This window comes from Haliotis asinina, chromosome 4 (genome assembly GCF_037392515.1).
Source record: "Haliotis asinina isolate JCU_RB_2024 chromosome 4, JCU_Hal_asi_v2, whole genome shotgun sequence".
Taxonomy (NCBI): domain Eukaryota; kingdom Metazoa; phylum Mollusca; class Gastropoda; order Lepetellida; family Haliotidae; genus Haliotis; species Haliotis asinina.
The window spans coordinates 55,254,930-55,268,630 of NC_090283.1; the positions used below are offsets into that span (position 1 = coordinate 55,254,930).

The following is a 13,701-nucleotide window of genomic DNA, read 5'->3' on the forward strand; positions in this document are numbered from 1 at the left end:
TCGATGCCTGTCAGGTTTCAATAAGTCAGATTCCTCTCACACTTCTGTTAGCTCGTTCATGGGTGACATGTACGTATACCTTTTTAAACAATACTCTTAGACATAGAACCGGATGGATTTGGCAATATTTATTTCTTACCCAACAGCCTCTTTGTCATTATTATATGACGTTGTAGTGCTTTCATATATTACATATATATTGAACACCTCGCAGAGTTAATGTCTGTATACATGAATTTTGTTTTCCTTTTTCTCTAATTACCTGTTTTCCGCATTATATCAAAATATGTTGGCCTTACAAGGCCTGGTGTGGACTGTCTACCTACATACTTGCGATTTGAAGGAAGTCATTCTATACTGGATCACAATGCGTAGCTTCCTTAAAATGACATTTACGTCGCTTTTGGCAATATCACTGGAGGCGTGACCGGAAGTTTATTGTTTAGTTGGTTGGCTGGTTGATTGGTTGTTCAACGCCGTCATCAGCAACATTCCAACTATATGGCGATGGTCTGTAAATATTCAAGTCTGGACCAGACAATCCAGTGGTCAACAGCATGAGCACCGACCTTCGCAGTTGTGATATGGTGGCATATTGAGTCAACCGAGTCAACGAGCCTGACCACCCGGTCCCGTTTGTCGCTGTCACGCTGTCTTTAAATAATTCGAGTTGACTGAAAGCCTGTGCCACACTACTCATATTAACAGTGTCTCTTTAAATGGTTCGAGTCTGATTTTGACCTTGTTCACACGTGCCAATACATTGTTTTGATTCCTTAAAAGGTATGTCTGACCATGGTCTCATGTCGTGTTGGTAATCGGAGGAAACCACACAGCGGTGATTCGCCAAATTCATTATGAGTTAACTTCACGAATTACAGAGTGGCGACAGTATCCATTTTATCATGAGTCAGAGAGACAACAGAAATGGGCTTGACAGATGGTACCCATGTGTAGGGAATCGAATTCTAAACAATGCATTTTTGTTACAATTTTCTAATGTTCAAGGGGTGCACTGAATTACCACGATACCGCACTGAATTACCGCGTATATGTATCTGTGTCTCTCATCTCCCAGCCAGCCCACATTTTCCTTCCGACGGACACCTCTTTTCCCTTGACCGATGATATATCAAGCGTTGACATTTTGCAGTCGGTAATGAAAGTCTGGCTCTAGATGTCTGGATATCACATTTTTAAGCCCGCGGTATTATTTCCATTGCATACCCACTCAAATCTAAATATTAATTATTACGCCAATTAGGCAGCGTTCATGTAATTCAGTATAGCCGGCAGTGTTACGGTGAGCAATTATTGTTCCGCAACGCGTGCATTTCGTTGTGAATTTTTGTGATATTTTTGGTGTTACTTTTAATTTTATTCAGTCATTGTACATAAATATCTGTTATATTTGTAAAAATTTAAATAAATGTATACGCATATCTAAGTGGAATGATGATGTTAAATTCAAATTTCTGTCATAAAAAATATATATTTAATTTTAAACACATGTCCTACGTTAATTCCCAACAAACAGACAGCGCTAAAGTTTTCTTCGGGAATAAGATACATATGTAATGTAATTCTATCATATGCATTCTCTTGGGTGTTCAGAATGATCTGCTAGGCCTTCAGCAACCCGTGCTTGCCATAAAAGGCGACTATGCTTGTGCGACTTGCGACTAACGGGATCGGGTGTTTAGGCTCGCTGACTTGGTTGACACATGTCATCGGTTCCCAGTTGCGCAGATCGATGCTCATGTTGTTGATCACTGGATTGCGTGGTCCAGACTCGATTATTTACAGACGGCTGCCATATAGCTGAAATATTGCTGAGTGCGGCGTAAAACTCAACTCGCTCACTCAGAATGATCTGCTGTTTGTTGAGACACATTTTTGTAAATGGCTGCTAATATATTGACGTTAAATGTTGTTTAACTTTTCTTTTCTTCAGCAGTGGATAAAAATTAACTGTTAACATAAATTACATTAACATGCATAAATTAAGCTGCAACCGACTTTTAGATATTAGGTGTATGGTATGTGCATCAGACGTATAGTGTCAGAATTTAAAAACAAAATGAAGTGTGCGATGAACTACCGATGAAATGTCAGGGATGTGTAATAATTACAGATTGGCGATTTGCCTTCCAGGGGGTACAGGTCCGATTCTCTTTACACAGACGTCGGCGGTAGTATGAGAACTAGTTGTTGCATATGAATGAGCAATAGTTGAGGAATTACCGTCGGAAATAGCATAATGGTTGATATACAGTACATATGAAGTGAGTTTTCATTATTTCATAGATGACATGAGACGGACACTGACCACCCCAAATGATGTTTGTCTTTTACGAAATGCAGTGATAATATACTGATCCTTGACAACATTTTCTCGTCATTACCTACTTTGGAAACACACTGTGGACCTACAACCAGTGTGCTACCAGTAGCGTCAAAAAACTACCGTGGGCAAAAAAACCTTCAAAAAGCGATAAATCTCCCCAAAATATACAAGGTGGCAGTTTTGAAGAACTGACTTTGTTGTTGTATTCAATTTGACATTTAAAGAGGTTCTATTATTTTTTAGCATATTTTATTTAATCGGTCGTCAGTACATGTATTCTTTCAGGATTCACACAATAACAAAAGGCTCTTTAGTAGGGCCATTTTCTGTCACTGGCTTGAAAAGAAGATGACAAGCGTTTTTTTTTTGTTCCTCCTCTTTTTTTTTCGCTAGTCGTCAGCACCTCAAATACAGGTTAAAGCACATAGTTTTAAAAATTAAAATGACAATTTACATAACCCCCCAAATTAAGTCTATCACTACCTACAGCAGTTTGGCTCGCAGTCATTTCCTTGAAACTGTAGCGAGAGGTCATTTATTGGAAAAGGGCGCGACATTCCATCGTATTTCTGGGGGTGATAGGTTACCGAAATTTAGGAAAAAATGATGAACGGATATATTTCTCCACAAACTTTACAAATTAACACTATGTTAAGTGTTTTCAGGAAGTGTAAGTCTTATTCCGTGTATTAGCACATGCCCAAGTTAAAAGCACAAATTCAAATCAAATGCTTCTCTACCCGAAACTTGAATGTAGGTTGACCATGACCCATATAGCGGCTACTTGTCACTGCTGTCAGTGGCTGCCGATGTTGTTCACGAAGTCCTACTTTCGTGATCAGGACACTTGTTTGAATTCGATCTAACAAGAAGGCAGATGACAACCCCAGTCTAATACCCCGTTTACATGCAGAACTATACAGATGTGAGTATATATACACCTGGAGTATATTTACTCTCATATGTAATTGTGTTTATATGCACAATATACATATTAGGAGAAAATATACACATGTGAGTATAAATACACACGTATGTATAAGGCTGCATGTAAACGGGGTATAAGATGTATTTCACCACAACCCCGTGTTTTAATTGGGAGTGACTTTATCGTGGAGTCAGTTTAAGGGACAACCCGCGGCCGTAGACTGGGACGCGAATAGCTATCACCTTTCTCTCATTTTAGCGGTATTTACAAAATTACACCGCCGTTTGTAAAATTAATGAAACAGAATGAATTAATTCTGATACTCAGTTATTGTGGTTAATATAGATGCTGTATCCCCAACAAATGTTAGTTCTAATATTGCCCTAGTGTTAAGCATAGCTGAGTTATTCCCCCCATCTTTAAACGTGTATGACCCCTGTACATCGTTTGCCGGTATAGAACAAAGAAATCTATTTTCATACTTATTCCGAATAATTTGTAATGTTGAGCGTATAACGTTGTGCAAACCAGTTTCACATACACTCATGTCGTTCAAAACTCAGACTGTATTTTCTTCGCCCACACTGTCCGTAAATATGCCAAATCGAAAACAAATATCGTAGCTCAGTGTTTGTATTCTCCCTCCGTTTTTCTCTCGCCCTCATCAAATACATGTTCGTGTTATACCCTTTACACACCCCCGTGGCAGTTAAATTGGGCCACCTTGCGTAATTACCATACTAGTTTACGTGTCATAAAATTAATATGTAGCATAAATCATTTTCATGAAGTCAATTTTTGTATGAGCCAAGTCAAATTGTGTACATTTGTAAGGAATCATCTTACCTACAATTACATAATTTCTGTTTAATGATCCGTTGGTTATTTATCGGATGGTAACAGTTTCATCAACATGTGTACAGTGTCGTGAACCATACGTAAGTTGATAAATGTGATGTCATTAGTTAAATATAGTGGGCAGAAAATCGAACTGAAATTATGTGCGCAGGGCACAGATGATTTCAAGTGTGCCTGTCAAATTCGACAAGGATCCGCCCTAAACTCACTTCATTAAAATTCATGCTACACTGAAATAACATGCCTATGGAAACGATGGCAAGTGGCCGTCGTTCGAAAACCAAGTTAGGGTTCTCAACTTTCGTGACCATTCAGTTTCGGAATTTCACGGCATTCAACGTAAATTTTTATCACTTTTCTTGTGTGAGCAGCAACTGGGTGCCGAGACCTGGAACAGAGTTATGACGTCACCATGGCCAGATATGACGTCACGCCGCCAAGGTAGCAGGTCTGGCTGACGTCCAGCTGTTCCCAGCCGATGTTTGTAGACAAAACACTTTACTTTTCTTGTGTGAGCAGCAGCTGGGTGCCGAGGCAGGGACAGAGTCATGACGTCATCATAGCCAGGTATGACGTCACGCCGCGAATACACCAGTTCTGGCGGCAGACCTTCAGCTGAGAGATTGTTTTCACTTCTAGGGATAGATAACAGTGGGATGTGAGGCATGTCTAGCAACGTAGTCTTTGTATATTATTGTTCCTAGATGAACATCAGGGAAACTTACACTCGGAGTGGCACAGAAACAACGAACCATGAAGACAAAAAGGTGGACAAATTGAAAATTAATAACTAGATCTATCTGCAACCATTTTTACCATGTAAACTTGTTTGTTGGTAATTCCGTTTGTGGTGTAGTTCATTTTACTATTTCAGTTAAATGAAATACAGGAAAATGTACAAGTACTCATGCACACAAGCAACGCGATCATAGAAGGAGTTTGTGATATCTTTCATATGCCTACTTATGAAGCATAAATCTTGTAAAATATTTACAATTTGACCATCTAACCTGTGTAATTAATTTTGCATGTTTTTTTGTGAAATCGGTGTAAATTTCCGACTAGCCATGAAAATATCGCAAAACAACACAAAGCTGTTTATGACGCTAAAAAAATTTGGCGTGTCTTGGAAATGTCTTTGCTTATATACTATTAGTTACACAGCTGACTGTTTGACAGATCTACATGATGTACACCAACAGCTTGTTTTAAGGTTGGCTTATTGGAACAGTTGCTATGGTGATCTTACTTCCTCTCTACTGTTCCATACTGATAAATTCTTGATACTCATACGTTTGATTTTGTCTGTATGTATTTGATTGCTGTTAGGGGTGAGAAAATCCACACGGTATACGTTGGGCCGAACTGGCAAACGAGCAGATATCGCCGTGTACCAGTTATCGCCAACACCTAGACAGCTTGATTTGTACGTAAGTATTTAATTCATTGACACATCACTAAAGCGATTGCTATAGACTAGGAGAATTTAAATCAAACTGCCTTTGCAAGCGCTAGTCAGGTGTTGGCGATAACTGGTAGGCGGTGGTAACTGGTCGCTAGCCCGTACAGAATGTACGAGCGGTAGAGAGCTTCCAAGGTGTGTATATTTGCAGTCGTAAAATAGAAACAACGGCACGAATTACCTAGGTACAACCCACTATTAACTTTTCTGTACACCCCAGCACAGTAAATTACGCATGTGTTGGGGGAAGGCTTGTTGATTGAGCTGTCTAAGGCGTCAGACTAGTGATCCAGCAAGCCTGAGATGACGGGATAGAGCCCACGTGTGGCCGGGTGTACAAACGTTGAATTTCAACTTTGGCTCTCAGTGTTGTCACAACCCTAGTGTACAGTACACAACCCTGTACACCTAAACAAGAACCCACCACTTCGTTGGTATATGACCAGATGGTTGCCTCATGAATACACGTAAACATGTAAGTTTTACAGTCCGTTTGATTCCATTTGAGACCGATGAATTGCTCACTAGCACAAAATCTAATAACTGCAACAAAACCAAATTTTGCACAGCCACATGAAATCGACGGACCAACTCTGATGATGTGTCTCATAATTTGGGAACCCCCCCAAAAAAGTTGTTTAACTTGCTGGTAGAACAGCCAGGTAATCAACAAGCGTGTGTTGTGAAGGTGGGGTCATCTCAAAAGTCTTCAGAGTCTACCCTGATGACGACTAGCTTCATGGTGGCATGGTCCAGTCCACTTTGTTCCCAATGATGTCTTTCTATTTCATTCTCAATTTTCTCAACGCACTTTTGCCATGTTTCCCGCGTGATGGTGTCTATTGACTGTTGAACAATCGTCTGTACATCCCAAAGTTTGAATGTTACATTTTGCCTGCCAACATCCGACTTCATGATACCCCAAATGTGTTATATTGGGTTTAAATCGCAATGATAGGGTGGCAATCGCAAAACTGAATGACCATGTTCTGTAAGGTACTCATCAACCTTAAAGACACGTACAGGTGTGGTTTTATTTGACTTTATGATGTAGAACATACAGAACAGCTTTGATATTTTTTTCAGGACACGATATTGCTTTGTTTTGCAACCATTCTATCATGTCCCCCTTCTTACTGTTAGATGCTGGGGCCTTTGTATTAGGTACTTGAACGCTGTGATATGGAGCGTTATCCATGACAATCAGACTTTTGGGGGCAGTGCTGGTACCAACTGATTTTGTACCCATTTTAAGAAAACCATCCCGTTCATTTCGGCATTTCGGTCTTGGTTGTCTTTAGAATTTGCCTCGAAGACTAGGTAGCAGCCAGGTAGGAATCCCCGACTGTTGCAACCAGCATGGAGCACTCCCTTGCCAAGTGGTAATTTTCCGGCAAGAGGAGCTAGCGAACCATTGTGTCCCTGTGGTATGGGGAGCATTTACCCGTGTTTCGTCCAAATATACAGGCTCGTAACCCTCTGTACGTTTCTTTTGAATTGTGCGTAAGTACTGGTTTCTTAGTCGAACAATATCAGACCTCTCGCACAGTGCACGTCTATTTTCTGAGCCTACTTTTTTGTAACGGAAACCAAATTTGTGAAGCAAGTTCCATAACTGATATTTTGAAATGACCAAAGAATGATTTGTCTCCATATGCTTTTTTCAGAATACGCAGAGAGACAAAGGTATTTTGTTTATATATAATGGCGTTTCGAACCAGTTGTTGTTGAAATGAATCGACTTTCTCACATCGTGTGGGGTTTGAGACGGTCCCCTCAGTTGTGTCCGTGCAGGTTGAGTCAGTAGTTTTTCAAGATAGTTTTTAACTTCCCTTCCGTCATCCCAACAGCACGTGCAGTTCGTAAACGATACTTAGCCAAAGCATATTGAGGCCTACCCCTTTCACCTTCGTTTTTTACAAAAAGTTAAATACTTTGCAAATAATTGACTTAGCGTCGTGTGATAATCTCATTGTTTCAGGTACTGCAATCACGAATGTCTGGTTTGCCGGGCAAATCTCACGTGTCAATTTCACACGTGCACCTTGCCCACCTGGCTGTTCTACCAGCAAGAGGCCCCCCTCGTACAAAATAGCGAAAGGTGACAAGAAAATGATTATCGTTTGTTAAACAACTTTTTTTATTCGGGTTTCCCAAATTATGAGACACATCATCAGAGTTGGTCTGTCGATTTCATGTGGCTGTGCAAAATTTGGTTTTGTTGCAATTTGTTACGGTTAAGAATTTACCGTGACAACAATTTAAGAAATCCCATGTGAACCAGCAAAACAGAACAAAGACAAGTCGTTTACGTTCAAATTATGCATTATTATGCAACGAGAGCAAGGTATACAACGTCACAAGTCAATATAACAATGCTGATTATAAATACAATTAGAGAGGCAAAATCTAAGTCAATGGTTCACAAAATACAATATAGCAAACTCACTAAAGTCTTGGTGTGAGAGAGAACAGCTATGGCAGAATGTCAACACAGCGATCGGTGCGACAGCAGATAAAGTAGATTCAGGCGTTGACGGGATTTCAAGCGTAACTCCAGCAAATATGAATGAGTGTGAGTGTCGCCCTCAACACGGCAACCAGCCTTTATATATATTTACTAAGCCATTTCCCGAAAGTTCGGACACAAACGAACATCGTCAACATTGTAGAATGCTCTAGAATAAGTATCACGGAAGTAAACATATAGAAAACTAGGAACAAATAAATTCCAGAAAACCATGATCCTAAAAGTTTTGACCAGCTATTAAAACGAAATGTGACCCATCATATTTAATATTCAAAACAAATACTGTGACCCAATAATAATTATTACTTATTGAATAACAGAAAATAAACACTCGTAACAAATTATTAGATTGTGTGCTAGTGAGCAATTCATCGGTCTCAAATGGAATCAAACTGACTGTAGTTGCGGGTACAGCAATGTGCATTAAACTTGGATAAAGGTCTGTGACAATATCCCAGTCCACTCAGCTATGATTGGGTACCGCATAAGAATGGGAAAGCCACATTAACTCGGTGCTCCTTTGGCAGCAAGAGTTATAGTGAGAGTTTAGTTTTATGCCGTACTTAGCATTATTCCAGCTATATGTCGGTGGTCTGTAAATAATCGAGTCTGGACCAGACAATCCAGTGATCAACAACATGAGGATCGATCTGCGCAATTGGGAACCGATGACATATGTCAACCAAGCCAGCGAGCCTGACCATCCTTGTATGATAACCAGGGAGCTGACATTGGTAATACGATGTGCCGCTGAGATTGACATCCATTAGTCGAAGGGAAAGTGCCAGCGCCAGAGTTTGACAGGGGAATGTTATGGGTCAACGAGATAGTAGATGACTGATCAGATTGAGTCATAAATAGACTTTTCTTAATCGACACGTGAACATCCCGGTTAGAATTGACTTTCAGTAACCCATGCTTGTCGTAAGAGGCGACTAACGGGGCCAGGTGGTTAGACTCGCTGACTTAGTTGCCACATGTCATCGGCTCCCAATTGCGTAGATCGATGCTCATGCAGTTGATCACTGGACTGTCTGGTCCACACTCGATTATTTACAGACCCACTTATTATTACAACTCCCCCCCCCCCCTTTATAGTGCAGGTTTTTTAAATGACCCTAGTTAAACAAAAAGACAATAGAGATTTGAACTGTCTGTGCTCTGATTTATTCCTGACTATTTTCGCATAAATGATATTCCTTGACTTATTTCTTTAAATAGAGGAAAACTTCGAATAGGTCTCAGAACTCATTTCCGGGTGATGCTTTCTCAGAGGTCTAGATTTCCTCATGCTCTGAATTTCACCGGGGCTCCTCTTCCATTTAAACGGGGTTATTTGCTGTTAACAGAATTGTATATATTCAGAGACTAAGCGTATTCTATAAAATTATAGGCCTCTCGGGCTCTCAGAGAATATCAGTAACAAAATTAATATCAGCTAAGAACAGCAGCAGACGAATCGATAGCGTGTTTTCATAGCCCGCATATTGGGGCAGGATCTCTTGGTCAGGTCAGGCACGAGTTACCTCCCATTGGTAGTACATTGGTTATCGCTGACCCAATAAAGTGCCTGGAATCTGATATTTGAACGTGGACGCACCGTTGCCGTGGTTACATATGCTGCATTATCTCTCGCTTTAGAAAACGTTCAGCCGTGCAAGATGACATACTGAAGCAGCTAGACTTCGTATTGTCAAGTGAGAATCTGCCACGGTTTGGAACAATGCCTGAACCATGAGGCGTACAGGCAAGTAAGTACATATGTATGCAATTATTTCCAGCTGGGCGAAGAAAGTGAAAGGGAATGTCGTTCTCAGTGTTAATTCGTAGGTTATAGTAGTGAGTATGACTGACGTACACACACACACACACACACACACACACACACACACACACACACACACACACACACACACACACACACACACACACACACACACACACACACACACAGCATCAGACATCAAACACAGATCAAGCACACATCAAACACGTATCAAACACACATCAAGCACACATCGGACGCACATTAAACACACGATATCATTCCGTTATTGCCATCCAGGGTTTCTGGGTATTGTGCACAAAAGGCTTCTTGAAAACTACAGCATTCCACCATAAGTATTCGGAAAATCCTGAGACGTAATTTTAATATGGTGTTAAGTCGCGCCGTATTTTCGAGGCAGTGCGAAAACAACGTTGTCCTACGCCATGTAAGTTTGACAGTGGTTAGTACGGCATGTGAGTCTCACGTGGGCAAAGTTGTGACGTCACTTGTCCCCTACTTCACTGAAATCGCGATCGTAAACAACATGGGTCGGAAATCGAAGGAATTGTCATCGACTGAAAAAGAAAAGATCTCCACATTATTTGAAGCAGGGATAAAACGATCTGAAATTGTCAGGATAATTGCAGTGCCTTCAAGCACCGTTTACAGTTTTTAGACAGATATTTGACACGAGGAAATACAGAAAATCGCCATAGAAGTGGAAGGCCAGTTTTGTTATAGGCTCGAGATGAACAACGACTTTCGTCATGTGTAAAAAGAATCGTAGGAGCTCCTTGAACGAAATTACCAATATTTTCTATGATAGCAGGGACAGAGGTTTCTCCAAGTGAACTGTTGAGGGAAAACTGCATTCAGGAGGATTTCATAAACGCTCGGTGAGAAAAGTCATTAGAATTCGTGAGGTGAATCGTAGAAATCGTGTGGTCTGGTGCAGAGGGAAGAGAATGAAAAATGTTCCTGATTACTGGAGTCGTGTCATCTTCAGCGATGAATGCAAAGTTATAGTGGGCTCTGACAGTCGTGTGACAGTCTGGAGAAAAGTCGGTGAAGAATGGCTAGGTGATTGTATCTGTCCTCCATCACGTAAAAAGTTTGGACTCATGTTTTGGGGATGTATTGCCTACAATGGCCTCCCATTGGTAGTCACTACGTCATTGATTATCGCTGACCCAATAAAGTGCCTGGAATCTGATATTTGAACGTGGACGCATCGTTGCCGTGGTTACATACGCTGCATTATCTCTCGCTTTAGAAAACGTTCAGCCGTGCAAGATGACATACTGAAGCAGCTAGACTTCGTATTGTCAAGTGAGAATCTACCACGGTTTGGAACAATGCCTGGATCATGAGGCGTACAGGCAAGTAAGTACATATGTATGCAATTATTTCCAGCTGGGCGAAGAAAGTGAAAGGGAATGTCGTTCTCAGTGTTAATTCGTAGGTTATAGTAGTGAGTATGACTGACGTACACACACACACACACACACACACACACACACACACACACACACACACACACACACACACACACACACACACACACACAGAGACAGACAGACAGACAGAGACACACAGAGAGAGACACACACACACAGCATCAGAGATGAAACACAGATACACACATCAAACACACGTCAAGCACACATCAAACACGTATCAAACACACATCAAGCACACATCGGACGCACATTAAACACACGATATCATTCCGTTATTGCCATCCAGGGTTTCTGGGTATTGTGCACAAAAGGCTTCTTGAAAACTACAGCATTCCACCATAAGTATTCGGAAAATCCTGAGACGTAATTTTAATATGGTGTTAAGTCGCGCCGTATTTTCGAGGCAGTGCAAAAACAACGTTGTCCTACGCCATGTAAGTTTGACAGTGGTTAGTACGGCATGTGAGTCTCACGTGGGCAAAGTTGTGACGTCACTTGTCCCCTACTTCACTGAAATCGCGATCGTAAACAACATGGGTCGGAAATCGAAGGAATTGTCATCGACTGTGAAAGAAAAGATCGCCACATTATTTGAAGCAGGGATAAAAAGATCTGAAATTGTCAGGATAATTGCAGTGCCTTCAAGCACCGTTTACAGTTTTTAGACAGATATTTGACACGAGGAAATACAGAAAATCGCCATAGAAGTGGAAGGCCAGTTTTGTTATAGGCTCGAGATGAACAACGTCATGTGTAAAAAGAATCGTAGGAGCTCCTTGAACGAAATTACCAATATTTTCTATGATAGCAGGGACAGAGGTTTCTCCAAGTGAACTGTTGAGGGAAAACTACATTCAGGAGGATTTCATAAACGCTCGGTGAGAAAAGTCATTAGAATTCGTGAGGTGAATCGTAGAAATCGTGTGGTCTGGTGCAGAGGGAAGAGAATGAAAAATGTTCCTGATTACTGGAGTCGTGTCATCTTCAGCGATGAATGCAAAGTTATAGTGGGCTCTGACAGTCGTGTGACAGTCTGGAGAAAAGTCGGTGAAGAATGGCTAGGTGATTGTATCTGTCCTCCATCACGTAAAAAGTTTGGACTCATGGTTTGGGGATGTATTGCCTACAATGGCGTGGGGACAATGACGGTTGTGGTGGGAACTTAAAAAGGAAATTCAGAAAAATATTCAAAATATAAACAGTGTTGCCGACTTGGAACATTCCATCTGTCGTGCGTGGGAAGGTATGTCGGTCCAATACATCAGATTGCTCTACAACACCATCCCAAGGAGACTTTTGCGAGTAATTACCTCTAAAGGTCATATTACCAAGTACTGAGGTAAGACGAGTTTGTTTATACTTACCTAATTTGATTTATTAATACAAAAAGTCTATGAGTCGAAACGGCACGTAATGACCGCTATGTTGATTTTCCGAATACTTATGGCGGAATGCTGCAGCTCTGCAGATGGCGTAGATTTATTAATAGACATGCACAAGTGTCTACAGCAATACTTATTTGCTGAAATCATAACCTCTAGATTACATTAAAATAAATGATGGTGATGATGATAATGAGTTAGTGGGTGAGTATGGTTTTACGCCTCTTTTACAATATCACGGCGGGGGACATCAGAAATAGGCTCCAGATGATGACGACGACGACGACGATGACGATGACGACGACGATGACGATGATGGCGACGACGACGACGACGATGACGATGACGATGATGACGACGACGATGACGACGATGATGACAACGATGATGATGAAGACGATGATGATGATGAAGACGATGATGACGACGACGATGATGAAGACGATGATGATGACGACGATGATGATGACGACGACGATGATGACGATGACGACGACGACGACGATGTGATTTCCATATGAAAGTAAGGCGTCACACGATGTGCTTTCCTCGTATCTAGCCTTGTATATAGGGTTAGGGTTAGTGAGCTTATGTTGAGTACAGCCTTACAGATCAGTGTGAGGGTCAATCAGTTTCAGAACCTCAAGCCATTACCTTCAAGATCAAGATGGAGGAATAAAACACCCCTGAATGAAAGATTATGTTCTCCTTGTATTTCAAACGACACTGGCAATGAATTTCGCTTATAGTTTATTTGCCCTACTTTGGTCTTGAGACGAAAATATATATATAAACAACTACTATTAATGTGGAATCCCGAATATGCACAAAACTAACCAGCTGTTTCAATCTGCTATAAACTAGTAACATTTATATTTCGCAATTTGTTTGCAAAAAGATGATGTATCATATTTAGCATTGCCCGAAAAAAAAACAACGCAAAACAAACAATGACGCACGAGTGCA

General features: G+C 40.9%; 1 protein-coding gene across 1 annotated transcript in view; it reads left to right on the top strand.

Moving 5' to 3' along the window:
• The first annotated feature begins 11,164 nt into the window (after positions 1-11,164).
• LOC137281690 (monocarboxylate transporter 14-like) overlaps positions 11,165-13,701 on the top strand; it is a 65,739-nt gene continuing 63,202 nt past the window's right edge. Inside the window, exon 1 of the mRNA XM_067813095.1 lies at positions 11,165-11,276. The gene's annotated coding sequence lies outside the window, so the exon portion shown is untranslated. The remainder of the gene's footprint in view (positions 11,277-13,701) is intronic.